Source organism: Mobula hypostoma, chromosome 8 (assembly GCF_963921235.1).
Source record: "Mobula hypostoma chromosome 8, sMobHyp1.1, whole genome shotgun sequence".
NCBI classification, from domain to species: Eukaryota; Metazoa; Chordata; class Chondrichthyes; order Myliobatiformes; family Myliobatidae; genus Mobula; species Mobula hypostoma.
Window position 1 is genome coordinate 91854333 of NC_086104.1, and position 19180 is coordinate 91873512.

General features: G+C 60.1%; 1 protein-coding gene across 2 annotated transcripts in view; it reads left to right on the forward strand.

The window, feature by feature from the left end:
• LOC134350169 (synapse differentiation-inducing gene protein 1) overlaps positions 1-19180 on the forward strand; it is a 178107-nt gene that overhangs the window by 88911 nt on the left and 70016 nt on the right. The window lies entirely within an intron of this gene.

A 19180-nucleotide genomic window follows, 5' to 3' on the forward strand; every position in this document is an offset into this window, starting at 1 on the left:
CCCAACCCCCCTCACCCCATCCCTCCCCAACCCCCTCACCTCTCCCCATCCCTCCTGAAGCCCCCTCTCCACATCCCTCCCCAACCACCCTCTCCCCATCACTCCCCAAAACCCCTCCCCATCCCTCCCCAACACCCTTCTCCTCTCCCCATCCCTCCCCAACACCCCTCTCCTCTCCACATCCCTCCCCAACCCCCCTTTCCTCTCCCCATCCGTACCCAAACCCCTCTCAACTCCCCATCCCTCCCCAAACCCCTCTCCCCATCCCTCCCCAAACCCCTCTCCCCATCCCTCCCCAACCCCCCTCTGCTCTATCCATCCCTCCCCAACCCCTTTCTCCTCTCCCCAACCCCTCTCCCCATCCCTCCCCAACCCCCCTCCTAATCCCTCCCCAACCACCCTCTCCTCTCCCTATCCCTGCCCAATCCCCCTCTCCCCATCCCTCCCCAACCCCCTCACCTCTCCCCATCCCTCCTGAAGCCCCCTCTCCACATCCCTCCCCAACCCCCCTCTCCCCATCACTCCCCAAAACCCCTCCCCATCCCTCCCCAACACCCTTCTCCTCTCCCCACCACTCCCCAACACCCTTCCCCATCCCTCCCCAACACCCATCTCCTCTCCCCATCACTCCCCAACTCCCCTCCCCATCCCTCCCCAAACCCCTTCTGCTCTCCCCACCCTTCCCCAACCCACCTCTCCCCATCCCTCCCCAACCCCCCTCTACCCATCACTCCGCAACCCCCCTCTGCTCTCCCCATCCCTCCCCAACCCCCCTCTGCTCTCCCCATCCCTCCCCAACTCCCCCCTCTCCATCCCTCCCCAACCACCCTCTCTTCTCCCCAACACTCTGTCCTCACCCCATCCCTGCCCAACCCCCTTCTCCCCATTCCTCCCCAACCCCCTCTGCTCTCCCCATCCCTCCCCAAACCCCTCTCCTCTCCCCATCTCAACCCAAACCCCTCTCCCCATCCCTCCCCAACCCCTTCTCCCCATCCCTCCCCAACCCCCCTCTGCTCTCCCCATCCCTCCCCAACCCCCCTCTGCTCTCCCCATCCCTCCCCAACCCCCCTCTCTCCATCCCTCCCCAACCACCCTCTCTTCTCCCCAACACCCTGTCCTCACCCCATCCCTGCCCAACCCCCTTCTCCCCATTCCTCCCCAACCCCCTCACCTCTCCCCAGACCCCCTCTGCTCTCCCCATCACTCCCCAGACCCCCCCTCCTCTTCCCATCCCTCCCCAACCACCCTCTGCTCTCCCCATCCCTCCCCAAACCCCCTCCTCTCCCCATCCCTCCCCAAACCCCCTCTGCTCTCCCCATCCCTCCCCAAACCCCTTCTCCCCATCCCTCCCCAACCCCTTCTCCCCATCCCTTCCCAACCACCCTCTCCTCTCCCCAACCCCCTGTCCTCTCCCCATCCCTCCCCAACCCCCCTCTGACCTCCCCATCCCTCCCCAAAGCCCTCTCCTCTCCCCATCCCTCCCCAACCCCACTCTCTCCATCCCTCCCCAACCACCCTCTCCTCTTCCCATCCCTCCCCAACCACCCTCTGCTCTCCCCATCCCTCCCCAATCCCCCTCTGCTCTCCCCATCCCTCCCCAAACCCCTCTCCTCTCCCCATCTCAACCCAAACCCCTCTCCCCATCCCTCCCCAACCCCTTCTCCCCATCCCTCCCCAACCAACCTCTCCTCTCCCCAACCCCCTGTCCTCACCCAATCCCTGCCCAACCCCCTTCTCCCCATTCCTCCACAACCCCGTCACCTCTCCCCAGACCCCCTCTGCTCTCCCCATCACTCCCCAGACCCCCCTCCTCTCCCCATCCCTCCCCAACCCCGCAATGCTCTCCCCATCCCTCCCAAACCCCCCTCTGCTCTCCCAATCCCTCCCCAACCCCACTCTCTCCATCCCTCCCCAACGCCCATCTCTTCTCCCCATCCCTCCCCATCCCTATCCAACCAACCTCTCCTCTCCCCAACCCCCTGTCCTCACCCCATCCCTGCCCAACCCCCTTCTCCCCATTCCTCCCCAACCCCCTCACCTCTCCCCAGACCCCCTCTGCTCTCCCCATCACTCCCCAGACCCCCCCTCCTCTCCCCATCCCTCCCCAAACCCTCTCTGCTCTCCCCATCCCTCCCCAACCCCCTTCTCCTCACCCCATCCCTCCCCAAACCCCCTCCCCATCCCTCCCCAACACCCTTCTCCTCTCCCCATCACTCCCCAACTCCCCTCCCCATCCCTCCCCAACCCCTTCTGCTCTCCCCATCCCTCCCCAACCCCCCTCTCCTCTCCCCATCCCTCCCCAACCCCCCTCTGCTCTCCCCATCCCTCCGCAACCCCCGTCTCCTCACCCCATCCCTCCCCAACCCCCCTCTCCCCATCACTCCCCAAAACCCCTCCCCATCCCTCCCCAACACCCTTCTCCTCTCCCCACCACTCCCCAACACCCCTCCCCATCCCTCCCCAACCCCTTCTGCTCTCCCCATCCCTCCCAACCCCCCCTCCTCTCCCCATCCCTCCCCAACCCCCATCTCCTCACCGCATCCTTCCCCAACACCCCTCTCCCCATCACTCCCCAACCCCACTCTCCCCATCATTCCCCAACCCCCCCTGCTCTCCCCATCCCTCCCCAACACCACTCTCCTCTCCCCATCCTCCGCAAACCCCCTCTCCTCTCCGCATCCCTCCCCAGCCCCGTTCTCCTCTCCCCATCCCTCCCCAACCCCCTTCTCCTCTCCCCATCCCTCCCCAACCCCCTTCTCCTCTCCCCATCCCTCCCCAACCCCCCTCTCTCCTCTCCCCATCCGTACCCAAACCCCTCTCAACTCCCCATCCCTCCCCAAACCCCTCTCCCCATCCCTCCCCAACTGTCATCTCCTCTCCCCATCCCTCCCCAACCCCCCTCTGCTCTATCCATCCCTCCCCAACCCCTTTCTCCTCTCCCCAACCCCCTGTCCCCATCACTCTCCCCAACCCCCTCTCCTAATCCCTCCCCAACCACCCTCTCCTCTCCCTATCCCTGCCCAACCCCCCTCTCCCCATCCCTCCCCAACCCCCTCACCTCTCCCCATCCCTCCTGAAGCCCCCTCTCCACATCTCTCCCCAACCACCCTCTCCCCATCACTCCCCAAAACCCCTCCCTATCCCTCCCCAACACCCTTCTCTTCTCCCCATCCCTCCCCAACACCCCTCTCCTCTCCCCATCCCTCCCCAACCCCCCTCTCCTCTCCCCATCCGTACCCAAACCCCTCTCAACTCCCCATCCCTCCCCAAACCCCTCTCCCCATCCCTCCCCAACTGCCATCTCCTCTCCCCATCCCTCCCCAACCCCCCCTCTGCTCTATCCATCCCTCCCCAACCCCTTTCTCCTCTCCCCAACCCCCTCTCCCCATCCCTCCCCAACCCCTTCTCCTAATCCCTCCCCAACCACCCTCTCCTCTCCCTATCCCTCCTGAAGCCCCCTCTCCACATCCCTCCCCAACCCCCCTCTCCCCATCACTCCCCAAAACCCCTCCCCATCTCTCCCCAAAACCCCTCCCCATCTCTCCCCAACACCCTTCTCCTCTCCCCACCACTCCCCAACACCCCTCCCCATCCCTCCCAACCCCCCTCTCCTCTCCCCATCCCTCCCCAAACCCCATCTCCTCTCCCCACCCTTCCCCAACCCCCCTCTCCCCATCCCTCCTCAATCCCCCTCTACCCATCACTCCCCAACCCCCCTCTGCTCTCCCCATCCCTCCCCAACCCCCCTCTGACCTCCGCAGCCCTCCCCAACCCCCTCTCCTCTCCCCATCCCTCCCCAACCCCCATCTCCTCACCCCACCCTTCCCCAACACCCCTCTCCCCATCACTCCCCAACCCCACTCTCCCCATCATTCCCCAACCCCCCCCTGCTCTCCCCATTCCTCCCCAACACCACTCTCCTCTCCCCATCCCTCCCCAAACCCCCTCTCCTCTCCGCATCCCTCCCCAGCCCCGTTCTCCTCTCCCCATCCCTCCCCAACCCCTTCTCCTCTCCCCATCCCTCCCCAACCCCCTTCTCCTCTCCCCATCCCTCCCCAAGCCCCTTCTCCTCTCCCCATCCCTCCCCAACACCCCTCTCCTCTCCCCATCCCTCCCCAACCCCCCTCTCCTCTCCCCAACGACCCAAACCCCTCTCAACTCCCCATCCCTCCCCAAACCCCTCTCCCCATCCCTCCCCAAGCCCACGTCTCTCCCTTCCCCCCAACCCCCCTCTCCCCATCCTTCCCCACCCTTCTCCCCATCCCTCACCTCTCCCCATCCCTCCTCTCCCCAACCGTACCCAAACCCCTCTCAACTCCCCATCCCTCCCCAAACCCCTCTCCCCATCCCTCCCCAACCGCCATCTCTCCCCATCCCTCCCCAACCCCCTCTCCTAATCCTTCCCCAACCACGCTCTCCTCTCCCTATCCCTGCCCAACCCCCCTCTCCCCATCCTTCCCCAGCCCCCTCACCTCTCCCCATCCCTCCTGAAGCCCCCTCTCCACATCCCTCCCCAACCACCCTCTCCTCTCCCCAACCCTGCCCAACCCCCCCTCCCCATCCCTCCCCAACCCCCCTCTCCTCTCCCCATCACTCCCCAACCCCCCTCTGCTCTCCCCATCCCTCCCCAGACCCCCTCTGCTCTCCCCATCCCTCCCCAGACCCCCTCTGCTCTCCCCATCCCTCCCCAACCCCCCTCTGCTCTCCCCATCCTTCCCTAAACCCCCTCTGCTCTCCCCATCACTCCCCAACCCCCCTCTGCTCTCCCCATCCCTCCCCAGACCCCCTCTGCTCTCCCCATCCCTCCCCAGACCCCCTCTGCTCTCCCCATCCCTCCCCAACCCCCCTCTGCTCTCCCCATCCTTCCCTAAACCCCCTCTGCTCTCCCCATCCCTCCCCAAACCCCCTCTACTCTCCCCATCCCTCCCCAACCCCCCTCTGCTCTCCCCATCCCTCCCCAAACCCCCTCTAGTCACCCCATCCCTCCCCAGACCCCCTCTGCTCTCCCCATCGCTCCCCAAACCACCCTCCTCTTCCCACCCCTCCCCAACGCCCCTCTGCTCTCCCCATCATTCCCCAACCCCCCTCTGCTCTCCCCATCCCTCCCCAACCCCCCTCCTGACCTCCGCAGCCCTCCCCAACCCCCTCTCCTCTCCCCATCCCTCCCCAACCCCCATCTCCTCACCCCACCCTTCCCCAACACCCCTCTCCCCATCACTCCCCAACCCCACTCTCCCCATCATTCCCCAACCCCCCCCTGCTCTCCCCATTCCTCCCCAACACCACTCTCCTCTCCCCATCCCTCCCCAAACCCCCTCTCCTCTCCGCATCCCTCCCCAGCCCCGTTCTCCTCTCCCCATCCCTCCCCAACCCCTTCTCCTCTCCCCATCCCTCCCCAACCCCCTTCTCCTCTCCCCATCCCTCCCCAAGCCCCTTCTCCTCTCCCCATCCCTCCCCAACACCCCTCTCCTCTCCCCATCCCTCCCCAACCCCCCTCTCCTCTCCCCAACCGTACCCAAACCCCTCTCAACTCCCCATCCCTCCCCAAACCCCTCTCCCCATCCCTCCCCAACCGCCATCTCCTCTCCCCATCCCTCCCCAACCCCCTCTCCTAATCCTTCCCCAACCACGCTCTCCTCTCCCTATTCCCCATCCTTCCCCAGCCCCCTCACCTCTCCCCATCCCTCCTGAAGCCCCCTCTCCACATCCCTCCCCAACCACCCTCTCCTCTCCCCAACCCTGCCCAACCCCCCCTCCCCATCCCTCCCCAACCCCCCTCTCCTCTCCCCATCACTCCCCAACCCCCCTCTGCTCTCCCCATCCCTCCCCAGACCCCCTCTGCTCTCCCCATCCCTCCCCAGACCCCCTCTGCTCTCCCCATCCCTCCCCAACCCCCCTCTGCTCTCCCCATCCTTCCCTAAACCCCCTCTGCTCTCCCCATCACTCCCCAACCCCCCTCTGCTCTCCCCATCCCTCCCCAGACCCCCTCTGCTCTCCCCATCCCTCCCCAGACCCCCTCTGCTCTCCCCATCCCTCCCCAACCCCCCTCTGCTCTCCCCATCCTTCCCTAAACCCCCTCTGCTCTCCCCATCCCACCCCCAAACCCCCTCTACTCTCCCCATCCCTCCCCCTCCCCCCTCTGCTCTCCCCATCCCTCCCCAAACCCCCTCTAGTCACCCCATCCCTCCCCAGACCCCCTCTGCTCTCCCCATCGCTCCCCAAACCACCCTCCTCTTCCCACCCCTCCCCAACGCCCCTCTGCTCTCCCCATCATTCCCCAACCCTCCTCTGCTCTCCCCATTCCTCCCCAACCCCCTCACCTCTCCCCAGACCCCCTCTGCTCTCCCCATCACTCCCCAGACCCCCCCTCCTCTCCCCATCCCTCCCCAAACCCTCTCTGCTCTCCCCATCCCTCCCCAACCCCCTTCTCCTCACCCCATCCCTCCCCAAACCCCCTCCCCATCCCTCCCCAACACCCTTCTCCTCTCCCCATCACTCCCCAACTCCCCTCCCCATCCCACCCCAACCCCTTCTGCTCTCCCCATCCCTCCCCAACCCCCCTCTCCTCTCCCCATCCCTCCCCAAACCCCATCTCCTCTCCACACCCTTCCCCAACCCCCCGCTCCCCATCCCTCACCAACACCCCTCTACCCATCACTCCCCAACACCCCCCATCATTCCCCAACCCCCCTCTCTTCTCCCCATCCCTCCCCAACCCCACTCTGCTCTCCCCATCCCTCCCCAATCCCACTCTGCTCTCCCTATCCCTCCACAAACACCTCTCCTCTCCCCATCCCTCCCCAAACCCCTCTCGCCATCCCTCCCCAACCTCTTCTCCCCATCCCTCCACAACCACCCTCTCCTCTCCCCATCCCTCCCCAACCCCCCTCTGCTCTCCCCATCCCTCCGCAACCCCCGTCTCCTCACCCCATCCCTCCCCAACCCCCCTCTCCCCATCACTCCCCAAAACCCCTCCCCATCCCTCCCCAACACCCTTCTCCTCTCCCCACCACTCCCCAACACCCCTCCCCATCCCTCCCCAACCCCTTCTGCTCTCCCCATCCCTCCCAACCCCCCCTCCTCTCCCCATCCCTCCCCAACCCCCATCTCCTCACCGCATCCTTCCCCAACACCCCTCTCCCCATCACTCCCCAACCCCACTCTCCCCATCATTCCCCAACCCCCCCTGCTCTCCCCATCCCTCCCCAACACCACTCTCCTCTCCCCATCCTCCGCAAACCCCCTCTCCTCTCCGCATCCCTCCCCAGCCCCGTTCTCCTCTCCCCATCCCTCCCCAACCCCCTTCTCCTCTCCCCATCCCTCCCCAACCCCCTTCTCCTCTCCCCATCCCTCCCCAACCCCCCTCTCCTCTCCCCATCCGTACCCAAACCCCTCTCAACTCCCCATCCCTCCCCAAACCCCTCTCCCCATCCCTCCCCAACTGTCATCTCCTCTCCCCATCCCTCCCCAACCCCCCTCTGCTCTATCCATCCCTCCCCAACCCCTTTCTCCTCTCCCCAACCCCCTGTCCCCATCACTCCCCAACCCCCTCTCCTAATCCCTCCCCAACCACCCTCTCCTCTCCCTATCCCTGCCCAACCCCCCTCTCCCCATCCCTCCCCAACCCCCTCACCTCTCCCCATCCCTCCTGAAGCCCCCTCTCCACATCTCTCCCCAACCACCCTCTCCCCATCACTCCCCAAAACCCCTCCCTATCCCTCCCCAACACCCTTCTCTTCTCCCCATCCCTCCCCAACACCCCTCTCCTCTCCCCATCCCTCCCCAACCCCCCTCTCCTCTCCCCATCCGTACCCAAACCCCTCTCAACTCCCCATCCCTCCCCAAACCCCTCTCCCCATCCCTCCCCAACTGCCATCTCCTCTCCCCATCCCTCCCCAACCCCCCCTCTGCTCTATCCATCCCTCCCCAACCCCTTTCTCCTCTCCCCAACCCCCTCTCCCCATCCCTCCCCAACCCCTTCTCCTAATCCCTCCCCAACCACCCTCTCCTCTCCCTATCCCTCCTGAAGCCCCCTCTCCACATCCCTCCCCAACCCCCCTCTCCCCATCACTCCCCAAAACCCCTCCCCATCTCTCCCCAAAACCCCTCCCCATCTCTCCCCAACACCCTTCTCCTCTCCCCACCACTCCCCAACACCCCTCCCCATCCCTCCCAACCCCCCTCTCCTCTCCCCATCCCTCCCCAAACCCCATCTCCTCTCCCCACCCTTCCCCAACCCCCCTCTCCCCATCCCTCCTCAATCCCCCTCTACCCATCACTCCCCAACCCCCCTCTGCTCTCCCCATCCCTCCCCAACCCCCCTCTGACCTCCGCAGCCCTCCCCAACCCCCTCTCCTCTCCCCATCCCTCCCCAACCCCCATCTCCTCACCCCACCCTTCCCCAACACCCCTCTCCCCATCACTCCCCAACCCCACTCTCCCCATCATTCCCCAACCCCCCCCTGCTCTCCCCATTCCTCCCCAACACCACTCTCCTCTCCCCATCCCTCCCCAAACCCCCTCTCCTCTCCGCATCCCTCCCCAGCCCCGTTCTCCTCTCCCCATCCCTCCCCAACCCCTTCTCCTCTCCCCATCCCTCCCCAACCCCCTTCTCCTCTCCCCATCCCTCCCCAAGCCCCTTCTCCTCTCCCCATCCCTCCCCAACACCCCTCTCCTCTCCCCATCCCTCCCCAACCCCCCTCTCCTCTCCCCAACCGTACCCAAACCCCTCTCAACTCCCCATCCCTCCCCAAACCCCTCTCCCCATCCCTCCCCAACCGCCATCTCCTCTCCCCATCCCTCCCCAACCCCCTCTCCTAATCCTTCCCCAACCACGCTCTCCTCTCCCTATCCCTGCCCAACCCCCCTCTCCCCATCCTTCCCCAGCCCCCTCACCTCTCCCCATCCCTCCTGAAGCCCCCTCTCCACATCCCTCCCCAACCACCCTCTCCTCTCCCCAACCCTACCCAACCCCCCCTCCCCATCCCTCCCCAACCCCCCTCTCCTCTCCCCATCACTCCCCAACCCCCCTCTGCTCTCCCCATCCCTCCCCAGACCCCCTCTGCTCTCCCCATCCCTCCCCAGACCCCCTCTGCTCTCCCCATCCCTCCCCAACCCCCCTCTGCTCTCCCCATCCTTCCCTAAACCCCCTCTGCTCTCCCCATCCCTCCCCAAACCCCCTCTAATCTCCCCATCCCTCCCCAACCCCCCTCTGCTCTCCCCATCCCTCCCCAAACCCCCTCTAGTCACCCCATCCCTCCCCAGACCCCCTCTGCTCTCCCCATCGCTCCCCAAACCACCCTCCTCTTCCCACCCCTCCCCAACCCCCCTCTGCTCTCCCCATCCCTCCCCAACCCTCCTCTGCTCTCCCCATCCCTCCCCAACCCCCCTCTGCTCTCCCCATCCCTCCCCAAACCCCATCTCCTCTCCCAACCCTTCCCCAACCCCCCCTCCCCATCCATCCCCAACCCCCCTCTACCCATCATTCCCCAACCCCCCTCTGCTCTCCCCATCCCTCCCCAACCTCCCTCTCCTCTCCCCATCCCTCCCCAAACCCCTCTCCTCTCCCCATCCCTCCCCAAACCCCTCTCACCATCCCTCCCCAACCCCCTCTCCCCATCCCTCCCCAACCCCCCTCTACCCATCACTCCCCAAACCCCCTCTGCTCTCCCCATCCCTCCCCAACCCCCCTCTGACCTCCCCATCCCTCCCCAACCCCCATTTCCTCTCCCCACCCTTCCCTAACCCCCCTCTCCCCATCACTCCCCAACCCCCCTCTCCCCATCATTCCCCAACCCCCCTCTGCTCTCCCCATCCCTCCCCAAAGCCCCCTCCTCTCCCGATCCCTCCCCAACCCCCCTCTGCTCTCCCCATCCCTCCCCAACCCCCCACTCTCCATCCCTCCCAAACCACCCTCTCGTCTTCCCATCCCTCCCCAACCACCCTCTGCTCTTCCCATCCCTCCCCAACTACCCTCTGCTCTCCCCATCCCTCCCCCACCCTTCTCTGCTCTCCCCATTCCTCCCCAACCCCCTCACCTCTCCCCATCCCTCCCGAACCCCCCTCTCCCCATCCCTCCCCAACCCCTTCTCCCCATCCCTCCCCAAACCCCTCTCCTCTCCCCATCCCTCCCCAAACCCCTCTCCCCATCCCTCCCCAACCCCCTCTGCTCTCCCCATCCCTCCCCAACCCCACTCTCTCCATCCCTCCCCAACCACCCTCTCCTCTTCCCATCCCTCCCCAACGACCCTCTGCTCTCCCCATCCCTCCCCAATCCCCCTCTGCTCTCCCCATCTTTCCCCAAACCCCTCTCCTCTCCCCATCTCACCCCAAACCCCTCTCCCCATCCCTCCCCAACCCCTTCTCCCCATCCCTCCCCAACCAACCTCTCCTCTCCCCAACCCTCTGTCCTCAGCCCATCCCTGCCCAACCCCCTTCTCCCCATTCCTCCCCAACTCCCTCACCTCTCCCCAGACCCCCTCTGCTCTCCCTCACCTCTCCCCAGACCCCCTCTGCTCTCCCCATCCCTCCCCAACCCCCCACTCCTCTCCCCATCCCTCCCCAACCCCCCTCTCCCCAACCCCCACTGCTCTCCCCATCCCTCCCCAACCCCCACTGCTCACCCATCCCTCCCCAACCCCCCTCCTCTCCCCCTCCCTCCCCAACCCCCCTCCCCCTCCCTCCCCAACCACCCTCTCCTCTCCTCTCCCCATCCCTCCCCAACACCCTCTCCTCTCCACATCCCTCCCCAACACCCTCTCCTCTCCCCATCCCTCCCCAACCCCCATCTCGTCTCCCCATCCCTGCCCAAACCCCCTCTCCTTTCCCCATCCCTCCCCAACCCCCCTCTCCTCTCCCCATCCCTCCCCAACCCCCATCTCTTGTCTCCCCATCCCTGCCCAAACCCCCTCTCCTTTCCCCATCCCTCCCCAACCCCCCTCTCCTCTCCCCATCCCTCCCCAACCCCCCTCTCCTCTTCCCATCCCTCTCCAAACCCCCTCTCCTCTCCCCCATCCCTCCCCAACACCCCTCTCCTCTCCCGAATCTCCTCTTACAAGTCCTCCCATCCACCTCAACTCTTCCCCTTCCCCCTCTCCCCTTCCCCTCTCCACTTTCCCCTTCCCTCTCCACTCTCTGCATCCACCTTTCTACTCTCCCCTTACCCCCTCTCCATCCACCCTCCACTATATCCATGCCCCTTCTCTTTTCTCCATCAAACACCTCTCTGTCACTCACTACCCAGCCCCTCCTCTCTCTCTTCATCCCCTCCTCTCTCTTCATCCACCTCTCTCTTCATCCTCTTCTCTCTCTTTACCCATCCCCTTTTCACTCTTCACCCCCTTCTCTCTCTGTCTCTCTTCATCCCCTTCTCTCACTCCATCCCTGCCTCTCTCTCTCTTTCTATCCCCATCTCGCCCTCTCCATCCCCATCTCTCTCTCACTCTACCAACCCCTTCTCTCTCTTTTCATCCCTTTCTCTCTCTTCACCTCTCTCTCTCCATCCCTATCATCCCCATTTCTCTCTCGGTATCCCCCTCTCTCTCTCCCTATCTCTCTCTCCATCCCCATCTCTCTCTCACTCTACCAAACTCTTTTCTCTCTTCATCCCCTTTTCTCTTTCCACCCTCTCTCTCTCTCTCCATCCCCGTCTTTCTCCCTCCATCCCCGTCTTTCTCTCTCCATCCCCGTCTATCTCTCTCCATCCCCATCTCGCTCTCAATCTATCCAACCGCTTCTCTCTCTCTCCATTCCCCTTCTCTCTCTTCAATCCCATCCATCCCCTCTCTCCATCCCCTTCCTTCTCTCTGTTTCCCTTTTCTCCCCATCCCATCCTCTCTCTCCCCATCCCAGTCTCTCTCTCTCCATTACAGTCTCTCACTCACTCTAGCAAACCCCTTCTTTCTTTCGCTTCACTCCCTCCCTCCATCCCCATCATCCCAACCTCTCTTTCCATCTCCTTCCCTCACTCTCCATCTACATCCCCCTCTCGCCATCCCCATCCCTTCCTTCCTCATCCCCCTCCCAACCCCCCGTCTATTTCCCCCTCCTCCACGCCCGCTTCCCCATCCTCGTCCCCTCCCGCTATCTATTCCCTTCTCTATCTCCAACCTCTTCACCTTCTCTCCATCCTCTTCTCTCTCTCTCCATTACACATTTCTCCCTCTATCCCCTTCACACTTTCCATCCTTGTTCTCTCTCTCACAACTTTCTTTCTCCCTTCCTCTCTGCATTTCCCTTCTCTCCCCTGCCCTTTCCCCCATCCCCCTTTCTTCTCTCCACAACTTCCCTCTCCTGACCTCCCCTACAGTCTCCCCAACTAACCTCCAATCCCTGCTTTCACACTTTCCCTCTCTCTGCCCCTCCTACCCTCTCTCTGCCCCTCCTCCCCTCCACCCCTCCTACCCCCTCACCTTCCCTCCAACCCCTCACCTCCCCTCCTCCCCTCCACCTCTCCTTCCCTCTCTCCACCTCTCCTTCCCAGTTTCCACCTCTCCTTCCCAGTTTCCACCTCTCCTTCCCTCTCTCTACCTCTCCTTCCTTCTCTCCACCTCTCCTTCCTTCTCTCCACCTCTCCTTCCCTCTCTCCACATCTCCTTCCCTCTCTCCACATCTCCCTCCCTCTCTCCACCCCTCCTTCCCTCCTTCCATTCTCACCCCCACCCCTTAGTTCCTCTCTTTGCTTCTCATCTCCCTACCCTCTTCCTTTTTTCAACTTCCTCCCTCTAGCCAACCTTGCTACCCACCTTCCGCCCTCCTTCCTCCTTTCTACTCCTCAATCCCCCCATCCCTATCTACCCCCTCCACCCCTCCTTCCCCCTCTCCTCCCTGCTTCTCCCCCTTCAGCACTCTGCCCCTCCTCTCTCCCCACACCCTTTCCTCTCCTCACCCCCTTTCCTGCTCTCCCACAGCCATTACTTCAACCCTACTTCACATACTCTTCTCTACCCCACACCTTGTTCCCTCCCTCCTCCATTCACCTCTCTCCATCCCTCTTTTCCTTCTCTCCATCCCCTCTCCCTCCTCTCCATCCCCTCTTCCTGATCGCACCATCTTCCCTCTTTTCACCCCTCCTTCACTCTTTCCACCCTTTTCACCACCCGCTCTTCCCTCTCTCCAAACCGTTTCCAACTCTCCACCCTCCCTTCTCCCTTCTCCCTCTCCATCCCTTCTTTTCACACCCCACTCCTCATCTCTCTCCCCCACTTCCTTCTCTCCCCCTCCTCTTCCATGTCTCCACTCTGTCTTCCTTCTCTCCACACACTCCCCCCTCCTCCACTGCTTCCCTCCTCCCCCTCCTTTTCCCCTCCCCTACTTCCCTACCTCCACCCCTCCTTTCCTTCTCCACCCTCAGTCCTTCTCTCCATCTCCAGTTCCCTTTCACTAACCCACATCTCTCCTCCACTCCTTCACCTTCTCATCTCCCCCACCCTCCTTCCCTTTCTCCACTCTTCATCTCTCTCCACTTCCTCTTCCTTCTCTCCACTCCCTCTTCCTCTCCATACACTTCCCTCTAACAAAACCTCCTACTCTCTCTCCACTCCTCCTTCTCTCTCCACCTCTCCTTTCCTCCACCCCTGCTTCCCATGCTTCTGCCTCTCCACCCCGTTTCCTTCTCTCCAAACTCTGTTCCCTCCCTCTTCCCTTCTTCACCTCTTCTTCTCTCCACCACCCCTCCATTCCTCTCTCGGCTCCTCATCTCTCTCCACCTCTTCTTCCTTCTCTCCACTTCTTCTTCTTTCTCTCCACCTCCTTCTTTCTTCTCTCCATATACTTCCCTCTAGTCAACTCTCCTGCCCTCTCTCCACCCTTCCTGCCCTCCCTCCACCCCTCCTTGCCCCTCTCCTCCCCCCACCACCCCTTCCCCCTCAACTCCTTCTACTCTCTCCCACTGTCGACCTTTCTACTTTCTTTCCACACCTCCTTCCCTGTCCACCCCTTCCCACTCTGCACCCCTTCACTCTCTCCACCCTCATCTCTCCCCACTCCCCATTCCACACTTCCCTCTCCCCAACTCCACCTTCCCTCTCTCCACTCCCGCTTTCCCTCTCTCCACAATCCCCTTCCCTCCCTCCACCTTCCCTTTCTCTCTCTCCACCCCTCTTTCCCTCTCCCCACTACCTCGCTACTCTCTCTCCACCCTTCCTTTTCCCCACCGCCTCCCTTCCCTCTTTCCGCACCCTCTCTTCCCTCTCTCCATCCTCCTCTTCCCTCTATCCACCTCGTCTTCTCTCTCTTTCCACCCTCCCCTTCACTTCTCCCACCCCATTTCCCTCTCCCCACCCCTCTCCCTCCTCCTCACCCCCTTTCACTCTCCCCTGCCTTTCTCTCTCTCTCCACCTTCTCCCTACCCATCTCTCCACCCTTCCTTTTCCCACCACTTCCTTCCCTCTCTCCACAACCCTCCCTTCCCTCTCTCCACAATCCTCCCTTCCCTCTCTCTACACCCTCCCTTCCCTCTTTCCACAACCCTTCCTTCCCTCTCTCCACAACCCCTCCTTCCCTCTCTCCACAACCCTCCCTTCCCTCTCTCCACACCCTCCCTTCCCTCTCTCCTCCCCCTCCCTCTCCCTTCCCTCTCTCCTCCCCCCTCCCTCTCCCTCTCTCCTTCCCCTTTCTCTCGCTGCATTCTCTCTGTGTGTTGCATTTCATTCTGCATTCTGCTGCTGTTCTATCTCAAAGCACTCTGTAACGAATTGGTCAGCTCAAGCTTTTCACTGCATTTCAGTGCACGTGATGACTCTAATTCCAATTCCACCTGCACCTTCCCCACGTTAACCTGCTCTGCCAGAGTACAGCTCAGACTCTTCCCCATTGCTCTTGATGCTGGATCAGTTGAAGGTACAACCTGTTTTCTCATGCAGTGTTGCATTCTGAAGAAGACTTGCAGGCAGAGCTGCTTCTGTTGAATGGCAATTAGTCAATTGCATACTGGTCCCAGAATCTCAGACTTGTTCCGGTACAGAGGCTAGCTATTCATCTCATCGAGCTGCACGCTGTAGGACAATGGATTCCGTTATTCTTAATCCAGACAGGGCTGATTGTTGGATTGTGGGGTCAAATGTCTCCCAGGTCTTCTCTCCTGCATGAGAACCTCTACCATGGCGTGCCAATGCAGTTGCTCAGCCAGTGAACGCTCATGATAGATTATGTGTGTCGTGCAATGGCATTGGACCTGGTTGGTCACTGGTGGACATGCTTCCACCGTGGTCTGTCTCACAAATGGAAACTCCATGGAACTGTCTGCCTCTGAGCCGGTATCATGACGCAGGCGCCCATGGTCCTGATGTCTGCAGAAAACACACCCATCAGTCAGCTTAACAACATAGGAGACGGGACCACTCTGCTTAAGAATAACCCCAGGCAACCATTGCTGATTGTTTCTCACGTAGACATTGTCATCCGGTTTTAACTGTCTCTCTCGCGCATGTTGATCATGTCCCTCCTTCTGCTTTTCCTGCTTTCTCTCCACTTTCGCCTTCATGTCCGGGCGCAGCAGGTCCAATCTTGACTTGGGCCTACGCCACATCAACATCTCTGCTGGAGTGCGGGCAGTCGTAGTCTGTGGTGTGAGGTGGTATTTAAACAGGAAACATGAAAGCTGAATGCTAAGAGAGTCCCCTGTCATCCACTTCAGGCCTTCCTTCACTGTCTGAACAGCCCCCTCAGCCAAACCATTGGAGGCTGGGTGGAAAGGGGCCGTCCGAATGTGATGAATGCCATTCTGCTGCATAAACTCACTGAACAGTTCACTGGTGAACGTCAGGCCATTATCAGTGACCAGAGTGTCAGGCAACCCGTGGACTGCAAACACTTGCCTGAGTTTGTCTATGGTTGAGGGGGCTGTGGTGTTGCTCATGATGTGAGCTTCAATCCATTCAGAGTGCACATCTGTCATTACAATAAACATCTGCCCCATAAAAGGGCCAGCAAAGTCCAAATGTAGCCTAGAACAGGGGTGGTCTGGTCACTCCCATGGGTGCTGGTGGTGGCATATTCTGATTAGTCTGACATTGCGTGCATGATCTTACCTTGTTCTGCAGATCCTGATCCATCCTTGGCCACCAAACATAGGATCTTGCAAGGCTTTTCATTCAAGACACTCCTAGGTGAGCCTCATGAATTTCCTCCACACTCTGTGAACAGCCAGGGGGAGGCTCGATGACCCTCGCCCCCCCAGAAAATGCAGCCATCCTGCAGACTGGGTTCTGTCTTGCATTTGGCATAAGGCCTCAGTTCCTCTCCTTCCACGACTCTGGACCAACCTTGTAAAAGAAAAGTCTTGACTTGGGACAGGACTGGGTCCCTATCTGTCCACTGCTTGATCTGGGTCACCTTTACAGGTGTCTCTGACAGCCTCTCCAATGAAAACAGTCTCTGGAGACACATATGTAGTAACAGGTGTCTCAGGTAAAGGTAGCAGATTCAGTGCATCGGCGTTTGCATTATCCTCACCCACTCTGTACACTATAATATACTGGTAAGCTGACAATGTAAGAGCCCAATGCCGTATCCTGGCTGAGGCTAGCGGTGAGATGCATCTAGTCTCACTGAACAGGCTCATCAGTGGTTTATGGTCCGTATAAATTGTAAATGTGCATCCATAAAGATACTGATGAAAGCATTTGACCACAAAAAATGGCCAGACCGTTTTTGTCTAGCTGTGAATATCCCTTCTCAGCAGCTGTCAGGGTACGTGAAGCAAAACCAATAGGCTTCTCTGAACAGTCCTCCATTACATGTGAGAGAACTGCCACGACTCCATAGGGCGAGGCATCGCATGCAAGGGTGATCTCCCTGTCTGGGTCATAGTGAACAAGCAGCTTCGCTGAGTGGAGGAGTTCTTTCACTTCCTTGAAAGCTTTCTCCTGCTCTTCACCCCACTGCCACTTAGTGTCATTGTGAAGCAGGTTATACAGTGGGGTCAAAACCCTTGAGAGGTCAGGAAGAAACTTGCCATAATAATTCACCATGCCCAAAAATGATCTGAGATCAGTGACGGTCTTAGGGCTTGGGGCTTCCTTAATAGCTCTCATTTGGTCCTCCACGGGGCAAAGCCCGTCAGCTGTGATCTTGTGTCCCAGGTAAGTCACACTCAATGCCAGGAACACACGTTTTCCGCGTTTTAACCGCAGCCCTGTGTCTGAGAGCATCTTCAGCACCCGTTCTAAATTAGCCAAATGCTCCACCTCCGTAACCTGTGATCAAAATATCATCAAGGTACACTGCTACGTGTGGAATCCCCTGCAGCAAAGTGTCCATTGTCCTTTGGAAAATGGCGGGGCTGGACGCCACTCCAAACACCAGGCGATTGTACTTGAATAATCCCCTGTGCATATTAATTGTGATGTACTCCTTTGAATCCTCGTCGAGCAGCAGCTGTTGGTAGGCGTGGCTCATGTCCAGGTTGTGAACAGTTTAACCCCTGACAGGGTCGCAAATAGCTCATCCACCCGTGGCAGTGGGTACTGTTCCAGCCTAGAGACCTGATTCACCGTCAGTTTATAATCCCCACATATCCTCACCGTTTTGTCTGCCTTCAAAACTGGAATAATGGGAGCTGCCCACCTTGAAAACTGGACTGGCTCAATAATGCCCAGCCTCTGTAAACGTTCCAGCTCGTCCTCGACTTTGCCTTTCATGGCATAGGGCACCGACCTGGGCTTTAAAAAACGTGGTGTGGCCTCAGGGTCGACATGGAGTTTCACTGTCATACCCTTCAGTGTTCCTAGCTAGTCCCTGAAAACGTCACTGTACCGCTGCAGAATGTCCTCCATCATGTGTGCATACTTAATTTCATGCCAGTTTTGCCGGATTTTGCGAAGCCAATCGCGCCCCAAAAGACTGGGTCCCCTGCCCTTAGCTATCACTAGCCTGGCTTCAGCCTTCTGACCCCCGGCTGAAATGTCCACATATAACACCCCTAAATGAGGTATGGGCTGCCCTGTATAGGTCCTGAGTTTGAGCTTTGATGGTCTAATGGAAGGCAGGTTGGACCCCCAGGTCCTCCTGTAGGTCTCCTCACTAATGACCGATGCAGTAGCCCGTGAATCAATCTCAAACTTAATGTCCTTTCCCCTGACAGTGACTGTGGCATAATATGGTTCAGGTGGTTCCTCATCTGTTTCCACTGCAAACATGTTGTAGGCACACGCTGCCTTTTCATCTGCTTCTTCTCGATGGTGTGTGGCTGCCTGGGCCTGTTGAGCCTTGCCCTGCCCAGGCTTCATCTTACCCTTTGAACTTCTGCACTTGTTAGCTAAATGCCCCTTTTTGCTACAAGCATGGCAGACAGTGTCTTTGAATTTGCAGTCATTTGCATAGCACGTCCCTCCACACCAGGAACATTCCACCCGCCTTGCCTGTCTACCAGTCTCCCTCCTGACTTGGTGCACGGCCGCCAACTGTGATCCCCATGTCCTTTCTGGATATCCTTGACAATATTAGCAGCCATCTCCATGCCTCAGGCAATCTCTAAGGCTTTCTTGAAAGTCAACAGTAGGATTTCCCCTAACAGGCGGTGTTGTATGCCGTTATTATTAATGCCGCATATCATTCTATCACGGAGCATGTCACCCAAAACCACTCCGAAATCACAATGCTCCGACAGCTGCTGAAGCTCGGCCATGAAATCGGGCACAGACCGACCTGGCTTCCTGAAACAGCTGTGAAACTTACACCATTGGACTATCACAGAAGGTTTCAGATTGTAGTGGCTCCCCATGCGCTTGACCAGTTCGTCATATGGAATGTCCCCCGGTTTCCACCGTGTGGCTAAATTCCTTATTAGCTTGTAAGTCTTCGCCCCACACACACTCAGGAGAATAGAGCGCTTCTTAGCCTCCTCCGTAATTCCATTAGCAGAGAAAAAGTATCCCAACCTTTCCTCGTACTCCAGCCAGTCCTCCGTTAACTCCACAAATTCACCGATAGTCCCAAACGTAGCAATCCGAACGTGAGGCCCCTATCGGCGCTGCTGCTCCCATTTGAAACGTGCCAACACGTCCACAAAACCAGTTTACCTCGTCGCCAAAAATATGTAGTAACTTCTACTTTGAAAGAAGGCACACTCGACAACTTCATGCCCAAGAAACAATTTTATCTCGAACAGAGGCTTTCACAACCCATGCGGCATGGTAGGAACACTATATACAAAGCACACCCAAAGTAAAAAGAACGGAAG